Here is a 9,331-nt window from a genome sequence, read left to right on the forward strand (position 1 = left end):
AGATGGTCCTAATTGTGCTTCAGCTGTGTTGGAATACTCTTGACATGCTGTGGTAGGATCGCTGGATCCTGGTAGTGACTTATTGCTCTGATGGTTGTTTTGTTTTTATACTGGTGTCCAGTTATCTTGCTTTGAGGTGATTATGGGTCTAAGTGCTGATTTTTCAGTTTTTTTGTTGGAATTGTGTTTTTTCCTTGCCTTCTATTTGCTTTCTGAACATTTGATCTGAAGGCCTATGGTTTAACAGGGCTTCTCACCCCAATTTGAGGGTAGAAATCTTGCTGTAGGTGTGGACTTTGTTCCAGCAGTTTATATCTGCCAAAGTTTGAAGTTTTAAGAAGGGAAGAGAGGACAGAACCTGGTGATATTTTTGAGGGGCATGGACAGAGTAGGAGAGTTCTGTGGCCAGGTGGCCCATATGGACAGATGGTGTATCATTTGTTTGAACACAGTTATTCCTCTAAAGTTGGAGGTTACAACACAGTGATGAGGAGGTATTTGGAGTGTAAAACTTTTGTGGGTTATTAAAAGAATGGAGAATATCCACTGGAGAGGAACCAATGTGCCTTTCGGAAAGCTCGCATGAACTCCAGTCCAGAAGGGTGTCTTTGCCTCAATTTGACTAGCTGTACTTGTCGCTTGTGTGACCTGCACTTGAGAAGAAGATATGAATCCAATTTGTTGATGGTTACATGGCTTTGGGGTTGGCAGCTAATGAGATACTGGAGGATTCTGTCATGAGCTGTTATTCCACCTTACCTGTTTACTCTGGCTGGTGTTACAGGTACATGAGAAAGAGATGTGTCCCTCAGTTGGGGGCTCAATATAGCAATATTCCTCTTATTCTGAATTGTAATTTATCCTATGCTTCTGTATGTTGGAAATCCTTAATTATACAATATGTGACAGTCAAGAAATTGTCTTCAGTATCAGAAGAGAAATTGGTAATTTGTGATTTTGGCTCTGTTATATGTTATGAGAATCAATGAACTTGGAATAAATACACAGCTTCCCCTACCTCCACTCCTTCCAGCTCTGTCCACAATAACCATTCCCCCAAATCCACTGATACACTGTTTCCCTTCAGAAAAGAGAAGGGCTCCCATGGATATCAACCAAATATACCATGTCAAGGTGCAATAAGACTATGCACAAACCCCAATACAAGGCTGATCAAGGTAACTCAGTAGAAGGAAAAGTGTCCAAAGAGCCGGCAAAAGAGTCAGAGAAACCACAGGAGCTACTGGTAGGAATCCCACAAACAAAACAAGCTAAACAACTAAAGCATTTTTGCAGAGTTCCTGACAAAGTGTAATGCAGGCTCCATGATTGCAGCTTCTCTTCATTTGAGTCTTTATGAGCATTATTAAGTTCATGTTGTGTGAAATGTTCTCCTGTTTTCTGGCATTAGGGAAATGTCCAGAAATATAAAAGGATGACCCCAAATAAGATCCTAAACAATAGTGATGAGGCTATCCTAAATGTCCTTGCCAAATAAGGAGAATGATGACTACCTTAGATGCCATCTTAGAGCCTTCATACAGCAGCTGATGGAAGCAGAATCAGACACCCACAGCTAAGCATTGAGCCAAATGCCTGTAATCCAGTTGTAGAGAGTGAGATGTAATGAGCAATGTATTCATGGCCAGGCTGTGGAAACCCCTATAAATAGATTACCTGAACAAGGAGGAGCACATTGACTTCACACAGTCAGTTCAGAGCCAACATAGGACAGAACAAGGCCCTCTGAACGTGGAAGTCATTTAGGAGAGGTGGGCACTCTATGGGGGCCCTAGTCATGGAACAGTATTTATCTCTATTGTACGAATGGACATTGGGAGCCCATTCCCCATAGAGGGATACGTTTTCAGCCTAGACACTGGGGAAAGACTAGGCCCTGCCACAAATAATGTGATGGACTTTGATTCCCCATGGAAGTCTTCTCCTTTTCTATTGAGCAGAAGAGAGATAGGATGGGGTTCAATGTCGGGTATGGTCAGATGGGAGGGACACGGAAGTGGAAATGGTATATAAAATAAGAATGTTTCTAATTTAAATTTTAAAAATTAGAAAATATAAAATATCATATTCATCAGAATATATATCTCTTAAGTTTACCAGGACCAGATGTCTGAAGGAGTAATTTACCTTTAGCAATTCTTTCTCACCTCACATCATCACCTATCCAACTATAGGTTCTATCCCATCCCTTCCACACTACATCAGCTGTGCTCATTTTTAGATCTTAAATGTTAAAAAACAGTCAAGATAATGACTAAATATCATATACTGAAATTAAAAACACATATAAATATTATAATAAGGAGACTATGACCTCATCCTTAAAGGGTAAATAGAGCTGTGAAATTAATGTGAGATAAATGAGCTATAAAGGGTGTTTTAGTTACATTTATAAGTTATTCAAATCTTGGATATGCATTTTATATTAAATTATGAAGTGTATATTGCAATTAAATATGAGCTGCACACTGGAGATTATCATCAGAAATGTTAAATGTGTGGACTGAGGTTAAGCCTCATACTCAAGTGTCTATGACTTACATACTTTTAAATAGGGCATAACAACCAATAAATCAAAAACAAGTTGGTGGAATAAATTGGAAAATTTATTAGTATATATAACTAAAAGAGTGACCAAACTGAAGGGTTTTGCTTTAACAATGGAAATTAAGTATAAATTGATGGGGAAGTTTCTTAGAACAATGGTTGTAAACCTTAATGTTGTGATGATGCCTAACCATAAAATCATTTCTATTGCTACTAAATTACTGTAATTTAGGCAGTGCTATGAATTGTAATGAAAATATTTGTAGACATAGAAGTTTGCAAAGAGTTTCAACCCACGGTGTGAGAACCAATGGGGTGATCTGTGACTTCTATCCTGTTAAATTTAACCCTTTTAGCTAGCTAATATTAAAAAGTGTGTGAAATGGCTGAATGGATGAAGGTAGTTACTCCCATGTCTTCCTACCTTACTTTCAATCTTTAGGACCTATGTTGGGGGGTGAAAGCAAATTGACTCCTGAGGGTTGTCATCTGATCTACACACACTCACACACGCACACACACACACACACACACACACACACACACACACACACACTCACACGAATGTGCATGCATACACACAGATAAATAAATAAATGTTTAAGACATAAAATTAAGGGGTAAGAGTTACTTAACCCTTCTATGTACATCAACTGAGTACACTAATTTTTAATATAGTGTCTAACTTCAGGAAAATTATATAAACATGCAACATTATTTAAAACTATCATATAGCTTTATGAATGTTATTTATATATCCTCTATAATCAACATTATCAATAATAATAAAAATGAGCAGACACATACTCTTCAAAATTCTGGTTTGACTTGCAAAATCTGCTGTCTTTGAAGAGGGTAGTAGAACTGTAATTAACATACACAAATATGTTAACAAGCAGTTCATTGAACGAGTTCAGATCATATACAAGAAATCCAAAAAAGCCTGTGAAGTTGAGATTTTTTTCAGTAAGTATTGGAAATACACAAATCACAAACTATTTCCAGTGAAAAATTATAGAAGTATCCGATAGGATGGGCTCCTAAATTAATATTTTACTGTAGTAGTAGCACAATGTCATGATTACTAATTTCATTTATCTAGGGTCATAGGAAATACTGTAGGCATTATTGTTAAGGTCATTATTGTTTGAAAAACAGGAAACTTAGAAATCATTACTTTATTGCAATTGAAACTGGAATAGAAATTTTCCTCAGAGATAACCTCAATTATCTTTATGTATGAAAAGCTAAAATAAAATTAGCCATTGATTTTTGCATTCAAAAAGTATAAAGGGAAACATAAATACAATACATTTTAGCATCAAAATTTGAATTTGTATCAGTATACAAAAATTTGTATCACTACACAAAGATTTTGTAAGCAAGCTTACAAACATATCTACAGTGTGTTGTAAGAGAAATTAACATAAATTTCTATTAATATACAAAACAGTTGAGATTACTAATTGATTTTAAGTTACATTAGATTCAATAATCTAACATTTTATTTTATGATTCATATATTTTCCTAAATATAAGTTATCCATGACCCATCAAATAATCAAAAGAGTCACACCCACCAAAATTTGGGAATGTGCGAGTCATGTTCTTGAGATGTTTCCTGCTGAAGGCATCCTTAAGGGGTCACTGCGAAAATTTGGGATTAAGTTTAATTCCTGCGATGAGCAACAGTAACTTTAGTTGATATATATGGCCTGTCAACTTCAAGTGCTCTCGCTTGCTATAACAATATCTATGTCAACCTGGATTAAATACATAGCCTCTTGTTTTCTGTGGAAACAAAAGCAGAATTGCTCCTCCAAAGCAGTTTTGATTCTCATTTGACAAATAATTTTTACTATTTTAAAGTTAAGGCATTCATAAAGTATATAGACTCCTTTATTTCAACAATTGCTCTTTCAAGTCCATTTATATCTGGAGCAATTTAACTGTTTGTCTTTTAGCCTTTTTACTGCCAAAGCAACCTTTAGATTGCTAAGCCACACATGGATCTTCATCATGCTCTCCAAGACGTCAATGCCCTCTTAGGATTGCATGGGAGCAAAGTCTAAAACTCACAGAATAGTCATATATAGAGGAGAAGAACAACACACAGACTTTCTAGAAGTCTAGCATTCACATGATTGTGCTCTGGCAATCATTTTGACTGAGGTTATCCCTGCTACTTAGTGTACTGGCTGTTCAAAGGTAAACAGTAGGGAGAAATTCATTAAGGAGATATTTTTTCATCATTCTCAGGCTTTGCATTAAAATATAGCATCATGTTGGGTAAAATTTACTTAAATGTTTTAATCCTTTAGCTCTTTAGCTTTATACCTTTTGGGGAAGGAACCTCCCAGGTCCCAAATTGATACACAGTAGCATGTTATATAATGCATGTCCTTTACTTGACTCATTTCTAGCCAATTTTTCTCTAGTTAAATGATCCAATCTATCTTTCAACTCAGGACTTTTACCTTTCTCAATTTATGTATATCTTACTTTCCTTCCTACTTCATGACATGTTGTGTGACTGGGTAGCTGGCCCTCTACTCTTCTTTTTCTTGAGCCTTCCTCCTTGCTTCCAGATTTATCCTTCTGTGTATACTTTGTTCCTGATACCACAGCCTATCTTGCTCCTGACTCACTATTGGATAAATACCTCTTCATCACAGTATCAGCTGTTGTATTCAGGCAAAGAAGAACAGCTTCATAAAATTAAACTAATACATCAGAAAAAGAACTACATATAGTTATTTCATTAAGCAAATTTTCTATAGCATAAAAGTAACACATTTTAAAATATGTTTCTACAGAAACACACATTTACAATACGGTCAGTATTTGCTTTAAGTTGCACACATGTATGTGATATTTTAGAATGCCATGAAGTATAATGATGTGCATATTGACTTCACTTGGGAAGAGTGGACTTTGCTGGATACTTCTCAGAAGAATCTCTACAAAGATGTGATGCTGGAGACCTATGAGAACCTCAATGATATAGGTAAGAGTATATTTTCCTTCCCATTTAAAAATAATAGGACAACTGTTCCTTGGTTATTGGTGCTCTTCTTTAATTTGATTGAAAAAGGAAAAGAAGGTAATAAATAAATCAAAGGTATAAGGACAGTATGTTACTGAGGACAGTAACATAACTTTTTGCACATTTGCATATATTATTTCTCAATAAAACTCTATACATTTTCTTGCCCTATATTTTAGGATACTCTTGGGAAGACAATATTATTGAAGAACATTGTGCAAGTTCAAAAAGACATGACAGGTAATTTTCATTTACAAGCTCATAGAAATGTGTCTCTGAAGAAATTGAAATGTGTCCTGAAGTTTGAAACAGAAACAGCATTGTATTTAAGCACAGCTTAATTTGCATTGATGACTATTAAATTCTCACAAGAACATAGAACTCAATTTCAGGTAGTTTAACTGCATTTGCAAGGCAATATTTTAAGAAAGAAGACAAGGAAATAATTCATTGAGAGAAAATGCCACTTAAATTTTTACACCACGAGAGCTATACTGTAGTAACATAAATCCACTTATTTCATACTAGCTATATTACTAAAGATATAGAAAAGATTGAATTGATAGTCATGTCTCCAAAATTTCCATTAAGCAAATACACCATAGAAAAGTTGGTTTTACTCATGTACTTGCTGTGACAGGAGAAATCATTGTCAAGAGTCAAGGGGCAGTTATTGTAGGGAATGTGTAATCACAATAACATATATCTATAAAGAACAGAAAGTCAAACTGAATTAAATGAGGAAGGCTCTTCTTTGTAATCTTTACATTATTAAGAATATCATGTACTAGTCCGGATAAAAGCCATTTCAGCAAAGAGATATGCAGAATATGATATACCTCTCTTGCAGGCTATTTAAAAGTTGTGTAGTAGTCCCCATTTTGAGCATACTTGCTGAATTTGATACAAGTGTACCAGTAATTTGTTTTCCTTCTTCATTGATAATGCACCAAGCTCACTCTGTAGAAAAGCCCTATGACTCTATGACTGTGTAAATACTTCTCTTTGTTGTAGTTCCTTAGCAGCGAAGGAAAAGTTAAAAATACAAAAAAAGGATGATAAACTTCTGAATTTTTCAAGTTCTCCTCATTATGTGAAAAATCACCTGTAGAAAAAGGTTCTGAAAATGATAACCATGTAATAAAGGATTATATCTTCACAGCTATTTTCAAAGATACATGCAACCCTTAAAGAAGGGGAAAAGAAGAATGTAAGCACAGTGATAAGACTATAATATCTGATTCTTCTTTACAACTGAAATAAATTGTAATATTAATTTATACAAGTAACAAGATTCAACATTGTACTGAATATGGTAAAGCCTTTACATATGACCCTTTTCCTGGCAGGCATGAAAGAAGGCAAACTGGAGAGAATTCTTCTGTATATACACAATGTGATAAAGCCTTTGAAAATAACAGTTATCTCCAAAGTCATGAAAGTAAACACACCGGAGAGAAATCATATGAATGTAACCAATGTGGTAAAGCCTTTGCATATCACAGTTATCTTCTTACTCATCAAAGAAGACATAGAGGGGAGAAACCCTATGAATGTAATCAGTGTGGTAAAGCCTTTTCTCAGCAAAGTAATCTTCAAAGGCATGAAAGGACACACACTGGAGAAAAACCCCATGAATGTAATCAGTGTGGTAAAGCCTTTGTTCGGCACAGTCATCTTCAAATACATAAAAGGACACATACTGGAGAGAAACCCTATGAATGTAATCAGTGTGGTAAAGCCTTTTCTCAGCACAGTCACCTTCAGAGGCATAAAAGAACACATACTGGAGAGAAACCTTATGAATGTAACCAGTTTGGTAAAGCCTTTTCTCAGGACAGTACTCTTCAAATGCATAAAAGGACCCATACTGGAGAGAAACCTTATGAATGTAATCAGTGTGGTAAAGCCTTCTCTTGGCACAGTTATCTTCAAATGCATAAAAGGACCCATACTGGAGAGAAACCATATGAATGTAATCAGTGTGGTAAAGCCTTCTCTTGGCACAGTTACCTTCACATGCATAAAAGAACACATACTGGAGAGAAACCTTATGAATGTAATCAGTGTGGTAAAGCCTTTTCTCATCATAGTTCTCTTAAAATGCATAAAAGAATACATACTGGAGAGAAACCTCATGAATGTAATCAGTGTGGGAAAGCCTTTGCTCAGCACAGTCATCTTCAAATGCATAAAAGGACACACACTGGAGAGAAACCCTATGAATGCAATCTGTGTGGTAAAGCCTTTTCTCGGCACAGTTCCCTTCTCATGCATAAAAGGACACATACTGGAGAGAAACCCTATGAATGTAATCAGTGTGGTAAAGCCTTTGCTCGGCACAGTAATCTTCAAATGCATAAAAGGACACATAATGGATAGATACCATATGAAAGTAACCAGAGTGTAGAATCTTTTTCACAGCACAGTAATTGACTGCATCAGAAATTATCTTATACTTGGTGCTTATGAAAATTTCCAAGGCCAAATCTCAAAAATATGAAAGAAAAGTACAAAAGAAATGATCAGGATGGAGGCTGACAATAAATGTCTTTAAAAGATGGTTGGCTAACCAAAACCACAAGAGTGAATTTTTCTCACATATGATAATAGGCATCATTGGGAGCTCACAGCCCCACATGTGAGATGTACCCCTGATTGATTGTATACCTCCTGTTAGGACAAATTAGGAACTTTCAGGCTCAAAGATTGACTTGTCTGAATGGGCTCATATTCTGCTTCCCTAATACCTACAAACATTCAGTTTGGAATTCTGAATGGTGGTGACTTGTTGGGAGCCATGCAGGTTGGCATTAAACTTTAGGCTTAAACTTGGCATGCCACACGGTTATAGAACTGTCTTTTGATTATAAATGACTCCCAAAATAATGAGCACCCAGAAGGAAAAACATGACCGAGACGTCAATCTATTGTTCCAAACACAGGTCCACTTACCTAACCAACCCTCCCTCATCTCATCATTTACCTAGGTAACCCTGCTTCTCCCCACCACTCATGAACTTTTGACCCTGCCAACATCTTCTTTCTGTAGTTTACTAACATCCTGCTTAAATGAACACCTTTATCTTGGGCTCTTCTCCCCCTCTACCTCATAATACTGACTATATAGGCTAGCCTGGAAAAAATAAAATTTGCCACTTAATCAGAATCCTGTCTGTGGTCATTCTCTCTTGTCACTTGTCCCCATTCCCTCACCCACGCCTGGATATCTTGCTGTAGATTGCCATTCCACAGGTCGAGACAACTACAGTGACTAGAGATGACATACAGATTGTGGCAAGAACCTGAGATTGAAATCACTCTATGGTTTTCTCTTATGATATTTCCAGAGCTGTGGAGATTGGAAGAATTTTTAGGAAGATACCTTAAGTTTTGATGCTCGAGTATCAAATGCCACACAGGATTATTTGGTTATAACTGAGGACAAGCTGACATGTACTGTATTTTGTTTCCACTCAGCTGTGATGGGCCAGGCCCCTTCACTTCTTCCACTCTTTAATTTTTGGCAATCAAGCCTTTGTCAGTGACAGTACTCACAGTCCCTACCGGGACTGTAATGCTTCTCAGTCCACCACAGCAATCACTGGTACCCTCCTGATTAACATGAATAAGGTTGTTCTATCTGACATTTATATCACCCCCATTAAGTAATATCTAGTGAAAGAGTAGAGACCATGAAATTCTAAATTCCAAGTG

The 9,331-nt window shown here is 36.2% G+C and overlaps 1 pseudogene; it reads left to right on the forward strand.

The window, feature by feature from the left end:
- Positions 1-8,197, forward strand: part of LOC113839013 — an 82,365-nt pseudogene extending 74,168 nt beyond the window's left edge.
- Positions 8,198-9,331: the final 1,134 nt, after the last annotated feature.

The sequence above is a fragment of the Cricetulus griseus genome, unplaced genomic scaffold (genome assembly GCF_003668045.3).
Source record: "Cricetulus griseus strain 17A/GY unplaced genomic scaffold, alternate assembly CriGri-PICRH-1.0 unplaced_scaffold_1, whole genome shotgun sequence".
In the NCBI taxonomy this organism is placed as follows: domain Eukaryota; kingdom Metazoa; phylum Chordata; class Mammalia; order Rodentia; family Cricetidae; genus Cricetulus; species Cricetulus griseus.